This window comes from Ostrinia furnacalis, unplaced genomic scaffold, assembly GCF_004193835.3.
Source record: "Ostrinia furnacalis isolate ACB-3 unplaced genomic scaffold, ASM419383v2 OfSCF7348, whole genome shotgun sequence".
NCBI classification, from domain to species: Eukaryota; Metazoa; Arthropoda; class Insecta; order Lepidoptera; family Crambidae; genus Ostrinia; species Ostrinia furnacalis.
In genome coordinates, this window is record NW_021137587.1 from 1,049,673 (window position 1) to 1,068,157 (window position 18,485).

General features: G+C 36.5%; 1 long non-coding RNA gene across 1 annotated transcript; it reads right to left on the reverse strand.

The window, feature by feature from the left end:
* Positions 1–1,955: 1,955 nt before the first annotated feature.
* Positions 1,956–5,337, reverse strand: LOC114364114 (uncharacterized). The gene is made up of 2 exons (XR_003656828.1): positions 5,231–5,337; positions 1,956–5,108 (listed from the first exon to the last, which is right to left on the reverse strand). It is a non-coding gene; the product is annotated as an uncharacterized LOC114364114 (long non-coding RNA).
* Between the last annotated feature and the right edge of the window lie 13,148 nt (positions 5,338–18,485).

The window sequence follows — 18,485 nt, forward strand, 5'->3', positions numbered from 1 at the left end:
TTTATCCAACTTATTATTACACTTAAATGTGAATTAAAGTTTTAACATTTGCTTTGCTAGAACTTTAAGGCGGGGTGGTACTATCTTACTTTTACTTCAAGAAAGTCAAAACTCTGTCAAACTTCATATAAAAACACGGGTTAAAATTATAGTTAGTCACCATTAAAGTTAAGGTGGTGCAACTGAGGCTAACATCCGTATTCACTATTCACAAACGGTATTTGCATGAGTGAAGCAGCAAACCTAATGCACAGTGTTGAATAAAGCTCTGTGATAGGTTCATGTGTCACCCTGTGCGTCCATGCGCACTATGAGACCTCATAGTAATGTTTGTGAATACGTGAGACTCCAAATGCTCAAGACAGATAAAATAGCTATCCAGTGACAAAAGACAACCCTAAAGATAACGGAAGTAATTACAAAGCCAATTAGAATGTGAGTGGAATTTGATATTCATTCAACGGAGGCAGTCTAGATTAGATAAACTAATTATGTTACTTTAAGTTGGAGAGTTGTGAATAAATCATAGGTAAAGTTTATTTTACTTAACAGAATTTTCGATTTAGAGTTACATAAAATCTGTTAAAAAAATATTAATTAAATCTAAATACAACTAAAGCCACTAGTTAAAATGTAATTTAACGAAACATCGGTTGGTAAGCTGAGTAGTTTGAACCGGTAGCAAGATAAAGTTCATGTAAACTTGAAAAATGTAAATAGAAAAAGTTTTAAAACAAGAGCATATTCTTCACAGCCAGGTATTCAGGTGAAGGTAACAACTCTAATTTCTAGTAACCCTCACCTACTAACACACAAAATATTGAGTCACTTTCTTTGCCAATCATCAAGATCTTTTAGCTATTTTAAGAATAGGAAATAGCGCGTCTGCTATTTCTTCAAAAACTTCGATTCGCGCCAAAATATCTACGAAAAGGAGGTCCCACACCCCGAAGTGCCTACGCAATCGCATCGGAATGCACCAGAATGCACACATGATGGTACGAACCTTTTTATTTTGACTTTTTCTTTTTAAAAATAAGCCCTACGTAACAGGCATTTCCGGGAACGATTCGGGTTAGTAGCCACATCCAACACAACTCTCGGTTAGTCAGTACTTAACAAAGCTCTAAATAACTATAACTTTCATTCAAAACTTACAATTATCTTGTAATCACTACATAAAAATAAATATTTTGATAAAAACAACACACACGTTCACTGTCTACACTACTTCACTGCGAAATGTCAAACTTTTTCTGAACCGGTGTTGCCGCATTTCAATTATATTTTCCCCGATTTGACTTCAACTTTTTAAATCGAACGCAATTTTTCTATACCATTACCCATTGCAATTCTTTTGAAATATAATGTTATGTAATTGTTTAGGATTATTTTTGCGTCCACATGTGTCACAATTATACTTTTCTTACAAACTTTCTGAGAAATTGTACTGGTGTTGCTAGTAAAAATGATAAACGTACCCGAATAGTAATTTCTCACGAAATTCTTTGCCAGCTGAGAGGTTCACGTTACCTACCTTTTCTAATTATTATTAGCGGTGACTAAAAATAGGTCAAATATTTAAAAATGCCTGTTGGCACGTATTGCGGTCCGCAGCGGTCGCAATCACATTCGCGGAGTGTTGAGTGGGAATCGATGCACTGTTTATTTAGAATTTCAACACTTTTAGAGCTCACGCAGCGCAGCAGGACTATTCGCGTCGGGTTAAGAAATTAGGATTTGCATTGTGTGTGCAATATTCTTTGTTGCAGTCTAAATAGATTAAAATAGAAGTTAAGGTACACATTACACAATTTTATTGTGAATTTTTTGGTAAGTTAAACGGATAATATTACCTATTTGTTTTAATATAATATCCTTCAACAAGGGTTAAAATGAAATAGCAAATGAACAGTAAACATTTTTATTGTAAATATTTTTATTGTATCCTTTACACTCGCGATGCACTCGATGGCTTTTCAAAGCTTTCGTTGAAATTCGCCATGGCGGAGGAGTTACAAGTTAAGGTTTAGAGTTGTTGAGATAGGTAAGTAGCTACCTGCCTAATTGGAAGGGAAAGAATATAGGTAAGTACTCCGGTTACTGGTCAACCAAGCTATTTTATCGTATAGTCTAAATGTTTGTTAGCAGAAAATGGTGACAAGAAACCATGAGTTAGTTTGTTAACAGACTTCAAAAAGGAGGAGGTTATTGAATATGTTTTAGGCACACGCGATATTAATTAAATCTGCCATAGCGAGTTTCTACAATCGTTTGCAAAATTATACAAGCAACTCTACACGATACATCTTCAGTCGGCTCGTATTATTATGCACTTAGATACTATGCAACTGACTTTATCATCCAATTGAGCTCGATACCCAACCAAAGTATTAGTGATAAAGGTGAAATATTAATTAGAATGTCCGGTATATACGATTACAAAATGGTTAATAAGAAAAGGTACATTTATTATTAATATTTAATTCACTTAATGTGTAATAAGTAAGTAATTTCTAAGAAAAAATTTTTTTCTTCGATCATTCTACTTCTACCTCAGTAATATCACAACATTGTGATAATTTGGGACCATTTAGGAAGGTACTTTAAAAAAGTTAGGTAGATACTTATTCATAAAAATAATAATGAACAAAATAGGTTGGGTGATAAGCAAATAGTTTGATTTTGTAATCGTGCATACCGATGAAATAAGTGCCAGAATAAAGTATTTTGCAACATCAATAATTTAAAAACTCAACAGGATAGAAGTCTCAAATGATTCACGTATCGTGATAAACAAAGTTTATGCTTAAAAACAGCGATTACATGACATCTAATCAACTATTATTAAGTGAGCACTACTTATTTCTTTTACATCTGTGCCAAGTTGTTACTGTCCTACATAAGTTATTTCATACAGTCATGCATGCTAGATACGGGAAAATTTAACTTTTTGCCATAAGAAAGAAGCAGTATTGGAAATTAATTATAATGATGGTATACTTTAACATAATTATATTACATAATAAGTATTACAACTCATAAAGGTAACTCATTATAGGTAGTAGGTAAAGCATAGACAGAATTACCCTTGATCTTGCATGGTATATTTTATGTGGACAATCTGGATATCAAACAACATTAAATTCCTATTTTAAAGGAAGGGAAAGTAGTTGTAAGACTTTCTGCTTCTTTACTTTTAATTGGTTTAATTTATAATTATTAGATTCTTTCATTATAGCAGCTAGTTATTTATTCACGATTGTTATAATTCCCTTAACGTTCTTTTTAATGAATGGTATATTATTATTGTAGAAAATAATTATTATTGTTTATTGAAAGATAAATAAAATAAACAAAAGCTCTGGAGTGGAAAATAACATCTCTTAAGGTTAAGTATAGTATGAAACTGTATTAGACGATGTTCACCCTTATTTATAAACCGTTTTTTTATGTTATTACTCGTATTGAAAAGATATTTAATACTTTTTTACGTGGAAAATAATGGTTTTTTGAAAAACCATTCGTTATTCTGTAAGAGCAAGCACCGTCATTAAAATTATAAGTAACGTGTGTAAAAATATTTGTCTTGTTATCAATTAATATAATGTTCATTCATCCAATTAATATAATGTTCATTTAACAAACTCTTATAATTCTGTATCTATTTCTTAAGCCGTTTCTCACAAGACAATTTAAGGCGACTCAGCATAGCGACTAAACGCTATTTAAATTTTCAAAGTTTTATCTAAGAACTTTAAATTTTCTAGTTCAAAAATTTGTAAGGTGTTTAGCGTAGAAGAATATTATTTTGTTAACAAATATAACTATAATAGTATTTTTTTAATAAATAGTTATGTATTATTTTGACGACTAGTCAAGGTAAAACGTTACTAGATCGTTATTAGAATCTACAGAGCATTAAAATATAATAGAGAATAATTACTACAGCAAAAGTGGCTAGTAAAACGTGCATTTTTATAAAAACTACCCTCAAAATGGGGAAATCATTCTTTACTGGCAACACTTGTGTTCGAAAAATAATTTGCAAAATCTCGCGCCATTATTATTTTTATAAAAATGCACATGAAAAAGTTAGTTTCAAGTTTTAACATCAACCGATATTTAAAAAGAGGATTGTAGGATATTTAGAAAAATACTGCTTCTGAATAGAAAGAGATGAATTAAAAATTTCGTAACATTTTTCTGTAAAAACTATGTGCTATTATGGCTATGTTATGTCACACGTTAATGTGGAAATGGGTGAGAAACTGTGAAATAATGAAGTAACACTGAATGTTATTGTTAACACACAAGAAACATTGATTAAACATCTATAAAATATTTGATTCTAACAGCAGGTAGTTAGTAAGTAGGTATTTAAAAGTTTTATCAACGAAAATTCGGCAACTAATTTCAAAAGGATCGCTTTCTCCCTTTAAAAACACTCCCAAATCGCTCGAATTACCCAATATTTTATAATATTTATAATTTTGTAAATAACATAAATAATATACCGTAATTTATTAACACACAACGTAATTTTTGCCAAAGCGATATGTTTTATTATTGTAGCATTGTGTTTATGTATGCATTCGTAGTATATAATTTTTATAATATTCAATTTTGTGATATCAAATACTACTCTTAACACCTATTACAATGTTATTTTGATCCAATAATAAACGAATGATGATCCTAACTGTACATAAAGCTTTTATAAAATAAAATCTACACCTCGTTTTACACTAATCATACTAAGCTATGCGAACTGGCCACTTATATTTAAATTAGCGCGTAAGACGCCATTTTTCGATTAACTATTTCCAAAATGGCTGACATTCTAGAATGTAATCGATTGCAAAAAAGAAAAATTTTGAAACGTCATCACAGAACAGTTGATTGCTTTTTGTCGATGCTTCGATGTTTGAATCGGTGTATTGACAAAAAGCAGCTGGAATTCTCTATCTCAGTACATCGATATAGGCAAAGAAAGGAATTTTAACGTAAACGAATGTGCTAGGGCTTTTAATATGCTAAAACCAAGAAGACGCCCCGCCGATTTTTGATGACAGTTCTCCGATGCCGCGGCCAAAGAGACCGCCAACCTGTGAATAAAACATGAATGAGCAAAAGTAAATCTATGTACAAAAAATGCGACCAAGCTAGTAGGATAACCTGTGTAAGTAGTAGGATGATAAAAGAATTACAAAAATCAGATGTAAAATACCTTTCCAACGACTGCAGTCACGTTGCCTAACTTGGCTTCATCTGTGAGCGCCTCCAGCTTCGACTTGCCGCTCCTGGAGCCTTCTTCGGAGCCGTCGTCACCACCACTGAAGCAAAAAACACTTGTCAAATATCCACAAGAGTAACTTTGCTATTAAATAAAGCTAGGCGTTCGAGCTACAAGTACAGTGCGATACCTCTGGGCTCAAAGGTCGTAAAGGACAAAATACCGAAAATGAGTTATTTATACAGTTTTACTCAGAATTTAATTCTCTATCGATCTGTATATTTAGTTTGCCGAAATTCCCATAAAAAGTGCCTTTACGACCCATCATATTTGATAAGCTAAACAGAATTCGTCGTGAAAATTGGGATGTAAATACCATTTGATTTTTTAGTACAGTTACCATGGTAGTAAAGAACAAGTAAACACAAATTTTTTGGCGTATAATGTACATGTAGTATATCTATTGTCCTATACAACCTTACATTTTCATACCCAAGTCTAAATAATTTGTCCTTTACGCCCTTAGATTATCTAAACAAATATTTTAAAAATCTACACAATTAGGATATTAAAATAACTGTGAGGGTAAATTTTATAGACGTTTCTTATAGTATTTAAGTATGTGCGTTTGGAACAAATGAAAGAACCTAAAAAATCATCAAAAATATATAATAAAACTATTTTAGAGTGTAACATTTATGTGATTTGTACATATAAAATGATAACATCTACCCACATCGGGTAAAGTAATGTTGCTTTTTATTATTTCTCATATTTGAAGAAACTAGGTATTTGTCAGGTATAAAACAATTATTAAAAGATGATTTAAGAAAATAAAAACATGCTATAAAATAACGTATTACCTAATTAAGTTAGGATAGTCATCATAAAAATTGAAAAAATAAAAAAGCTAGATTTGTTAAAAATATTATGAAAAAAAAGTCACCTTACTGTAGTACCTTAGGTGTCATTATTTTGTATGCACAAATCACACAAATACTACACTTTACAATTATTTTTAATGATTTCCTAGTAATTTTGACTAACGCCCTTGGTCAAAACCACTTTTGAGTTTTGACTGTTACAATTATAATAAATTAGTATAGTTTCTAAAGTTATTTGGATCAGCTAATAAATAATAACTAGTAGGAAAAATATTTACATAACATGGGAAAATATAATGTTGAGACTTAATCTACTAAAAAGCGTGAATGCAGTTTTTTTTTCAAAGTTATATTTTTATATTAAAAATAATTCGCTTTTAAAAACGGTATTATGTAGGAGTAAAGTAAGTGGATGTACTTTATTGGAATGAAAATCTTCCTACTTGTAATCTTAATTACCTACCTAACTTTTCTACTTTTATACCAAGTACAATGACATAATTTTAAGCTACTATGAATTAATAATGTTTAATTTATTTAGAATTTAGAATAATAATTATTCAAAATTCTTATTAAATAATATAATAAATCATTAATATAGTTTGGTTTTCGTTTGTCCTTAATAATTTGCATTATCATCAATCAGGTCAACTGGTAGACAGACTGCCCTATGGAATTAAATCCGCTATTTGTAGTTTTTCGAAACAATAATAATGATTAAACAAATAAATAAAATTAAATTGGTTTTCTGTTTTTCCTATAAAGTAGACATTTATGAAGTTTTATTTAAAAGCATCATAATATTTATTTTCTTAATTAGCTTTTATATCGGAAATAGTTTCTTCTAGTTCAAAGATATCAAAACTTCTACTTAAATAGTTTCATAAATTGTATGCATTAAATTATGAAGCTACGGAAAATCATTTTATTTCATTTAAAAGACCATAATTCATTAAAAATATGTGAAGAAATGGTATATTACATATGAAATACCATAAAATATTAAATATTTAAGCTAAATCATCAATTTACCCTTTCATAATACCTTACCCGGGTGTCCCGTTACGACCCATGAAAACCTACAAAACTATGTAAATTGTCATTTATTACCTTAGTTTTGTAGTTTTGTGAAATAAAAACAGACTTACGCCCTGAGTAACTTGCCTAGGACGAATATTTGAGGGGTGTAAAGGTCTTTTTATTGTAATTTTGAGGGCGTAAAGGAAATCTATCTCAGTAAATACAGCTCTAGTTCAGTTTTTCAATACCTCTTCGGAAAATGCTGTGAATTCTAAGCACTTTCTTCATAAGTCATAATTTAATAGCTCAAAAAACAAAAAAGTTATCGTCGATTAAAAAAATAAAAAAACGTTTTTTGCTTCTCCTGAAAAGTCGTACTTTGTCCTTTACGACCTTTGAGCCCAGAGGTATCGATATCGGATTTTGACCGTCGGTGTTATTTTTAAAAGGGGCAGAACCGGTGACACTATGGCCATCGGTTCTGCTATTTTGTTGGCTCATGAGAAATACAAAGAAAAACTAATTTAGCAATGATTTTATTTTAGGCATTATCAATATTACAAGAACAAAAAAAGAACTAATTTTCAGTAAAAATTATTATTAATTAATTTACAGAAATGCAGGTAATTAATAATTTAATTAATATTCCGATCGACAGAGGAGCAGAGCTTTCGCTTAACAACCGTTCGGTTCGAAAATCCGGAGCGAAGTGAGCGAGTTGCTCCGCTGTCGCTCGGTAGTACCCAGCGCCCCCACTCAACCTCCCACCTCTCGGTGCGGCCGGCCAATGGCGTTGCGCACGCAGTCAATTGAGTTACTTATAAAGTTTTAAAATGAATTAATAAATAACCGGTTATTTTTGTTGGCATGCGTAACTATTTTTAATAATTTTGTTAATTTTAAAAGCTTTAGAAAATGAATAATCGAATTGTTTTTTAAAATCAACAGCTTGCTTTTGCAGTACAATCAAATTGAGTTACTTATTAATTTGCAAAAGCAAGTAATAAATAACTGGTTATTTATGTCTACACATTTAATTATTCTAAAACATTTTGGAAAGCTTTAAAAGCCAGTAATAAAATGAATCGACTTACTTGTCTGAATGTTATCCATTTATGAAACGTGCACTAATAAACAAATTTAAATTGACACTAAAAATACAAAGTAATTACCAACGCAATTACACGATTATTATTAGCGATGGAAAAATGTGTTTACAATTAATAATTTGTGTTACGTAACTATAACTTAAATACTTTTGCGGCGACACGGCCATTCTGATGTGCGGTGCGTGCTCTGCAGCGCTTCACTCGGGTTGGATGTAGGGGTTTACTGAAAAAGAGAAAAACACACTTTGAGGCTGGTACTTCCACAGTAACCAGAGCCGTATATTTTTAACTGACTGAATGATAGTTTACTGCTCATTCCACATGACAACAGTATCGTTTTACTTTATTACTATTGTACGGCTCCACACGACAATAGTGTTTTAGGGATTGATTTTACTATTGTACGGCTCCACACGACAATAGTGTTTAAGGGATTGATTTTACTATTGTACGGCTCCACACGACAATCCCAACTAATATTATAAATGCGAAAGTAACTCTGTCTGTCTGTCTGTCTGTTACGCTTTCCCGCTTAAACCTCGCAACCGATTTCGATGAAATTTGGCAGGGACATAGTTTGAGTCCCGGGAATGGACATAGGATAGTTTTTATCTCGGTTTTTGAAACAGGGACGCGCGCGATAAATTTTTTCTGTGACAGACAAAATTCCACGCGGGCGAAGCCGCGGGCAGAAAGCTAGTAGTGATTATAGATTGAGTATAGAAAAGCTTAGTTATTTGACAACTCCACGTGTCAACAACTAATATAGCAAACATGGTTAGTGAAATGAAAGGTTCTCACCGAGTCCAGGTTCGAGGTATCCTCTGCGACGTCGTCTATGTTGAGAACGTCACGTGATTGAGGCGGAGATGCTGATGTTGCTGTGACACCAGATGGGCCAGGTTGCTGGTGATCTGGCGCCACGGACGCTGATGTTGATATGACACCAGACGGACCCGGTTGCTGGTGATCTGGCGACACGGCCACTTGATCCGCACCACCACCAGGTTGAGGAGCTCGCCGTAGCTGATCATGTGCCACCTTACGTGGCCGTCCGTGGTGACCGATGACCTTCTTCACAAGGTAGCGATCATTTTCGAGAACTCTGAAAATTTCGTAAGGTACGCTGAATTTAAGGTCTAAAGAGGTCTGGTTTCTGGGATTTTTTTTTATTAAAACAAAATCTCCTCGTTGAAAGTTGTAAATTCGAGCCCGTCCTCTATCAAATCTTTGTTTATCTTTGGCAGATGCATCGACCATCCTTTGTTGGACATGTCGTTGCAATGCATCAATATCAATGGAAGTGTTTTCGAAGTTCACTAAATTTAGGAGCTCAGGTGGTACGCAGTTTTGGCGTCGGGTGAGGAGTGTTAGCGGGGCGACACCGGTTGTTCTATGGACAGTACAGTTAAAAGCCAATTGCAAACTTTCTAGTGCTGTGTGCCAATCCGGGGTCTCGTAGTTTTTTATCATAATAAGGCCGTTCTTCAGGGTTGCCATCACCCGCTCGACCTGTCCATTTGCTCTACTAACTCCTGGTGCAATTGCATGAATTTCAATGCCAAACCTGTTACAGTAGTTTTTGTATTCGCCAAGAAATTCACGCCCTCCATCTACGACGATTTGCCTTGGTGCACCAAAAAGGTGGACAACTTGTTTCAGCGCTCCAAGAGTACTGTGCTGGCTTTTATCATTAGTATATCGTAACAATACGTACTTGGTGAAGGCGTCTATGGTTACCACGACATACTCCTGCTCTTCGGTTGTACTAAGTTTTCCGGTGATGTCCATGTGGATTACTTCAAAGGGCACTGTTGGCTTGGTGATAGGATGCAATTGTACCTGTGTTGCTCCTGAGGTCTGCTTTGAGGTACGGCATACTACACAGTTGGCTATAAAATCGCGGACAATGGAGTTCATTTTTATCGAAATGGTAAGTCTCTCTTATTTTATGGAGAGTTTTCTCCCACCCTTGATGCTTAACAGCGGTATGGTAGGTATTTATAGGCTCCATTGGAATGACCTTGGTACGACCGCCAATTTCGTTACGCCCACGATCGGATCTACTCTTTCGTATTTGAGAACGTTATCTTCAAGTAGATAGCCAGAGACACTGTCTCCATTGTGCAAAGCATCTATTATGGGCCGTAGTTGGGGGTCGCGTCGTTGCTCTATATTAAGCCATTCTAGGTTTCTAGTCATGACGTTTACAGTCAGGGGATTTGGATTTCTGCTAAAGAAATCCGCGTGTTGCATTCGCTCACCCTTTCTGTACTCAATGTCGAACTCGAAGTTTTGGAGATACGACCACCAGCGGTGTATACGGGGTAAGAGGTCTTGTTTGTGCTTAGAGGCTTTCAACGCGTTGCAGTCTGTGATTACCTTAAATTTGCGTCCATATAAGAAATGTCTGAAGTGCTTGATCGCTCGAACCACCGCCAGAGTCTCAAGCTCGTATGAATGATACCTGCTTTCGATATCTGTGGTGCGCATGCTAAAGTACGCCACAACGTGCTGTCGGCCATTTATATTCTGTACGAGAACAGCCCCGAAGCCAAGGCTGCTTGCATCAGTGAATAATTCGATCGGCTCACCTTCTCGAAATATTGTTAACACAGGAGTAGATGTTAAGTAATGAATTACTTTTTGACGTACCTCTTCATGAACATTCGTCCAGTTCCATTTAGCACCTTGTTTTGTAAGGTCGTATAAAGGGATCATAAGTCGGGCGAAATCGGGGATGAAGCGACGAAAGTAGCCAGCCAGACCGTTGAACTGTCGAACTTGTTTTACGGTAGTCGGAACAGGGGCTTTTAACAAAGCTTCGATCTTTTTGGGACTTGGGCTCACTTGGCCGTTTTCTATCACGTTTCCGAGATACTCAATAGAGTTTTTGAAGAAAAGACACTTGTCTATATTGATGGAAAAACCAGAATCGCGCAAGGCGATTAAAATTCGTTCTAGGAATGAGATACCGCTGGGAAAGTCTCGACATTTACTTATCACATCATCAATGTAAACTTGTGCCACACTATCATTGAGATCCTTATTAGCACTACCTGGGCTTAGAAGTGGTCCTAACGCGCGATTTATGCATCTTTGATATACTGCAGGTGCATTGCAGAGGCCAAAAGGCATGGTCGTATATTCATATAGACCATCGGGTGTAATGAACGCGGTTTTTTCGATTGAATCTGCTGAGACTGGGATTTGATGGAACCCAGATGCCATGTCCAGCGAAGTAAAATATTTGCCACCGGCTAGCTGGTCAATTTGGTCCGCAATCAAAGGAAGAGGATAATGATCGCGTACAGTGTTCGAATTTAGTTCGCGGTAATCGAGACACATTCTGTCGTCTCCGTTTTTCTTTTTTACTAAAATAATTGGGCTCGAATAAGGAGACTTACTTTCACGGACGATATTATTCGCGATTAGCTCTGACACAATCTCTTTAACTTTTTCGCGCTCTACGGGACTCAGTCTATACGGCCTTCGCTCAACATATTTTTCAGGGTTTTTTAAACGTATTTCTAGTTCACCGGTAGTAACTCGAGATTTTGCAAAACCTCGTGTGAAAAGATGAGAGTACTTGTTAAGCAGGGCCATCAACTGCTCGATTTCGAGTTCGTTAGTCAAGTCATGATCAAGCTTTTCAAAAATAGGACTGTTTAGTCGCATGTGCATAACACGCGGTTGAGATACCAATGTCGCAGTATTTTGAGTGATTACTACGCTTAGGCCAGTTTCATACAAAATATTTGCTCCGATGAGCACATCAGATGTCATCTCTAAGTCAGGTAGGATGTGGAATAATATTTCCACGTTAATATTATCGATAGTGCAGATAGCAGTTAATGTGCTAGTGGATATCACTGCAAATGGGCCTATCCCACGTAAATAGTTAACAACGTGATGCCTCCGACCAGGTAATTTGTCTGCGATTGATTCACGCATGACGGAGCATTCTGCACCACTGTCAAACACAGTATCGATCTCGGTGCTGCCTACCCTAATACGCATAGAGTTCAGTTTAGATTTATTATTTGAAACTGAATTGATGTTCGAAGCTATTTGTTTTTCGCGACGAAAACAGGTATCGAATGTATGACCAGGCTTTGAACAAAATGAGCAAAACTTTTCACTCTGCCTTGTGGACGTGGTTGGTATTGGCGGTGTAGTATTTTGAGTGCTCTCAGTCAATCGCGTGCCTAAATTGCCTTTGCTTCGACAATTATTGAAGTCATGACCGGTTCGTTTACAAAAACTACAGTAGAGGGTAGTATTTCTGTTGTCAGAAGAAAATCTGGCACGCTTTTGAGGAGGCGCATTTGAATTGCTTGAAGAAGGGTTGGCGCGTTTAGCACGGATAGACGAGGCGACGGAAATTAGTTCCGGTACCGAAGTAGCTCTAACATTCATTAATTCGATCCTAAGACGTTCGTCACCTATCGTACCGATGACTGCCTCTACGGCATCGCTATTGTCAAGCTTATCTTTCGTGACCCGCCGCCATAGAAGCCATGCTCGAGATAAGAACTCCGCAATATCTTTAGAGGAATCATAAATATGCTCTCTGAATCTAAGAATATCCCACGAGTAACGACTCTCGGGTTCAAAGGTCGTGATTATATTTTGGCGCAATTCTTCCCAGGTAGATGTTGTCACTAACCAGTTGTCAGCCCATATTTTTGCGCGACCCTTTAACAAGCTCGTCACTTTCATACGGATATCGTAATCACTTAATTGGTACGTACTTTTAGCAGTAGAGATGTGATCACACCACTCGCGCACGCCGACATTTCCGTCCGGGTCGTAGGAAGGCAGGAACACGTCAGTAATTTTAAACTTGTTACCTGATTGTTCCAAAAGTCGCTCGCTCATACTTTGCATCATGGTCATCATGTGAGCAAAGAATTCGGGTGGAACGATACCGGACTGGAATGTTGGTGGTGCTACCGGGTTGCCGGCACTGGCACTCGTCGGCAGGAGATGCAGCGCAGTCATCGAAGTGGGCACGTTCACACTGGGCGCAGTCAGGGGTACCTCCGCGTCGGCACCGGGGTTGTCAGGACCTGAAGCAACACATTGACCGGCAGAAAGGGATCGTTGTAACGATCCCACTTCTGATATCGGATTTTGACCGTCGGTGTTATTTTTAAAAGGGGCAGAACCGGTGACACTATGGCCATCGGTTCTGCTATTTTGTTGGCTCATGAGAAATACANAAGGTAACCCGCGTCCCTAGACGATGCGCCATCTATGTACAGGTATGTGCTGGCCGCTTAAAATATTTTTATTTTAAATGCAATGTACCTAATATCCGGTTACAGAATTTATTGTACCGAGATACCTATTCGATTCCCGATTCGAACCCAGATGAATTTTTTTCATAATCATCATAACCATGCGAGTAAACATAATCAATTATACATAACAAATCGGCGCAGAGACGTTGATATTAAGAATATCTTAATCGCATCCGTCGACACGAGTACATTCTGAGATTACCCACTTGTTAAAAAAAAAAATGTTTCTAGATGGTAAAAAGAAAACACGTTACTCCAGCCAAACCCGAGTATATTTTTCACTTACACACACACTTCAATTATTCAATACACAATAACTTATTATTTAACAGCTATCGGACATAGATTCCTCAAGTAGTCTGAGCTCTATCGAAGCTAACAGAGTAATGAATCTGAGTCTGCTCTAGGCCTACAACAAGCCTCTCTATCCCCTCCACATTACCACTTCCTAGCCAAACAAGATTGCAGTTGTTACCAGTGTTGCCACATTTTATTGTTAAAATATACTAAAATCGTAACATATATTTTTTAAATTTACTAAAATAATAACAATATTTTCTAAAATCATGACATTCGGCCATCTGATATTGTGCTGTCTCCCGACGCACATTTATGTAAGAAAAAATTAAGTATAATGATAACTAAACATAATTTAGATCAAATTAAATACATTCAATATTATTATGTTTGTACGCTTTGGAGCTCACGGGTCAAAAAAATTATTATTAATTAGGTACATTCAATAATCATAGTGGAATACATAATTATTATAGTTGAATCTAATAGCATCATAATTTAATTGTGTAAATAGTAATTTAGTACACATTTTGATAATATAAAATCATGACATTCGCTTACATATTAGATTATCTACTGATTAGGTTCATTATAGGTACATTAAAATTTCATAAATCAATAGAGTGTAAATAGTGTAAATACATTATACCTACATTTCATAAATCAATAGTTTTAACATAGTAATTATATCAATATACATTTCACAATAGAATGAAAATATAATTATCAATGTTCTTACTATAAATGTATTCGTTATAAATGAGTAATTTAGATACACATTGCATGCTTACTTCACTTTCTATATGCTTTTTAATTAAAAACAATATAAATAATTACATTAACAATTATAATTAATTCAATGTTTATTCCGAATCACTACTACGCTCGCTAGAACTACTGTCTGTATTATGTACTTCTAAGGCTTTTACGTGTATCCAGGGTCTAACTCTATCGGCGGCTATAACGGTATTATATGGTTTACCTTTTTTTGAAAATCCAGGAACGTCTGCTATTCTGTACCGATCATTACCTAATATCTCTGTTACTTTATAAGGACCCACAAACTTTGACAGGAGCTTTGTACTTTGATTGTTATTATCAAAATTATTTCGTGAAATTTTGACTAGATCACCTATTTTATAAGTAGAAGCTGGGACATGATTTGCATCATGCTTTTCTTTTTGTTTTGCTTGCTCTTTGGCGATACTATTACTGATTTCTTCTCTGATTTGTTGCAAGTCAGAGTTGTTTGCATCTTCATCATTGACAATACCAAGTTTGTTTAATAAATTATCGCGTAATCTAAATCCAAACAAAGCTTCTGTCGCAGTTTTGCGGGTTGTGGCATTGACTGTGTTATTGATACCAAATTGAATCTTGCCCAAACATTTGTCCCATTCACGCTCATGGCCAGAAGCATTTTGTGAAGCTAAAGAATTTAAAATTGTTTGGTTAAATCTTTCTGCCTGGCCATTAGCTCTAGGACAAGCTACTGCATTGAGCACATGTTTAATACCGTGAGCATCACAAAAGGTCTTAAAAGCTGCGGACGTAAAGCTTGTACCGCGATCCGACACAATTCTGGCTGGGACTCCGAAATCATAGAAAATCTTTTCTAAAACTTTAACTGTGGTCTTGGTTTTTAAGTCTCTGACAGCTCTGACAAACACATATTTCGTAAAGCCATCTACTACTGTAAGTATGTAACAATTACCGTCTTTACTCCTAACAAAAGGGCCAAGATGATCCATATGGATAGTATGGAAAGGGATTTCTATCTTTTCTATAGGGTATAAATGACCTGATTTCTGTCTGGAAGAAGTGTCCTTATTGTATGCACATTCTAGACACGCTGAGACGTATTTCTTCACAAACCTTCGAAGTTTGGGAAACCAATAATCACGTCTAATAATTTCGAGGGTTTTGGCGAAGCCGAGATGCCCAATATCATCGTGATTGGCACGGCATACCTGCCACCTTGCACTTCGTGGCACGACAAGGCATAAACGATCATCGACCTTCCTATAAACTGTGTGGTTTTTGACTACGTAATTTTTCCTAATATCTTTACATGCGATATCGTCCTCAGGTTGAAGTATATTATGGATTCGGGCAATATCTGGGTCTGCTATTTGTAAAGTTAGGAGCCTGTTTCTCAATAGTATACACAGAAACGGAATTATCATCTGGATCCGCGGACTGTTTGGTGTTTCTGCTCAATGCGTCCACATGCGACATCTGAACACCTGGTCGATATTCGATGTCGAACGTATATTCGCTCATTTGGAGCCACCACCTTGCAATCCGCGGAATCAGATCCTTTTTAGTCATGGTAGTCCTAAGAGCTGAGCAATCCGTGTAAACCTTAAAATGTAACCCCAAGAGATAAACCCGAAACTTCTTTAACGAGCATACGACAGCCAGCGTCTCTAGTTCATAGGAGTGCAGGTGCCTCTCTTCAGGGGTTGTCTGCCGACTAAAATATGCGACTGGCTTTAGAACCCTCGAATCCCTCTGCCACTGCATGAGAATGCCTCCTACGCCCTGAGAGCTGGCGTCTGTGTGTAACTCAGTTTCGAGTTTGGGATCATAAAGTGCTAATACAGGTCGACTTATGAGTTTTTGTTTCAGATCAATAAAAGCATGTTCCTCGATATCAGACCATCGCCAGTCAAAGTCCTTTTTCAACAATGACGTCAAAGGACGTGCAATTTCTCCATACCCCTTTATAAACTTACGAAAGAACCCGGTCAACCCTAGAAACTGACGGACCTCGTGCACATTGCGAGGCGTTGGGAATTCACTAACTGCCAATACCTTCGCCTCGCCGGGTCGAATACCTTGCGAAGAGATGTCATATCCTAAGTAGCTGACAGTGGTATAAAAAAAACGACATTTTGAGAGTTTTAGAGTAAGACCATTCTGTCGAAGGAGATTTAGAATGTCTTCTAGTCGTTGGAACATTTCCTCGATGTCTCTCGAAGGTATGAGCACATCATCAAGGTAAGCCAATGCATACTCAAAACGCCTGTTACCAAGAATCTTGTTTACCATACGCTGAAAAACAGCCGGTGCATTTGCCAACCCAAAAGGCATCCTCTTAAATTCATAGTGCCCGTCGGGAGTGACAAATCCGGTAAGGTGCTGACTGTCTTTAGCCATTGGAATTTGGTAATAGCCGGAGGCGAGATCGAGGGTAGTAAAAAAGCTGTTGCCACTTAAATTTGAAACCTGGTCTTCGATTAGAGGCAGTGGGAAGCGATCCTTTACGGTCTTATTATTCAACGCCCTGAAATCTACACAGAGCCTTTGCTCTCCAGACTTTTTTTTAACCATTAAGATGGGACTCGCATAGTCAGATTTGGATTCTTGGATAATGTCAAACCGAAGAAGTTCATCTATTGTTTCACGAACCGTTTCACGCTCGGCATGAGACAAGCGATACGGTCGGTATACTATGGGTTTATTGTCCAAAAGATCGATTTTCATTTCAACATCCACAGCACAACCTATCTCCTCTAATTTGGTGGCGAAACAATCACGATACTTTTGCAAAAGGAAGTAAAGTCTATCTGTCTGTTCAGAACTGAGCCCTGGTCTAGTTTTGATGTCATCCCTATTCAAAGGTTCCAAAGAAGAGATATCGCTCTGAATTATATTGACATGACAATTTTTCTGCTCTGTAAAGGGTATAGCCCTAGCTACTAAGGAATCCTTTTCTAAAGTAATAGCATGATGAGACAAATTAGAGATAACCACTTCGCCTTTGCCATTAAATATGTGATAGGCACCTTGTAGTAAACTATATTCTTTTCCTGGGCCAACGGCATTATAACCTTCGATGAAAACATCTCCAGTGAAGTTAGACTCTGTGTATACGGGGATTACATCAATTTTGAGAATTTGGACTGAACTGGAAATATGAAGCTTTAAACAAGAATCGTCACAAGACTGAGAATCACTACTGGCACTCTTGTAAAAAGTCAGTCTTTGACTGTCTTTGAGAACAGTGATACACGGCAACTCAGTAAAATTTTGCCCGATAATCATAGCAGTTTGCATATAAGCGTCATCAACAATCAAAACCTCAACCTGCGCCTCGACTTCATCAACCTTGACAGTAACACAAGATTTATACAGCGGAATGACTGAAGACTGACCAAATCCTCGTACCACGGGAATGCCTTCGAATGTCTTAACTAGATTTAAGGACTCCGCGTTGCTTCTACTCAATAGGGAACACTGACTTCCAAAATCAATATAAGCTCCTAAAGTGTAATCATCAACAGTAACGGTTTTAAAGAACTTGTCATTAACCGTTTTCCCTGTATCTATTTTCAGAGTTTTCCTTTCGGAAACGTTTGATACTGGTGCAGAATTTGAGTTCAAAGGGGTAATAAGGGGTGTTAATTTACAATTATCATTGTCATGACCAATTCTGTTACACCGTTTGCATTTCAGTATTGGTTTTGTGCATTTATAATAAGGATGACCCCTAGATCGACAGTTGTAGCAAGTAATAGAGTCAGATGTAGAGCTTAGACCGTTAGCGTTTGAACTAGTACTGGGGTTGCCCCTTGCCTGAACAGGTCGATTTTTCGATTTGTTGTCTACAAACGGTTGTGGCTTTTGT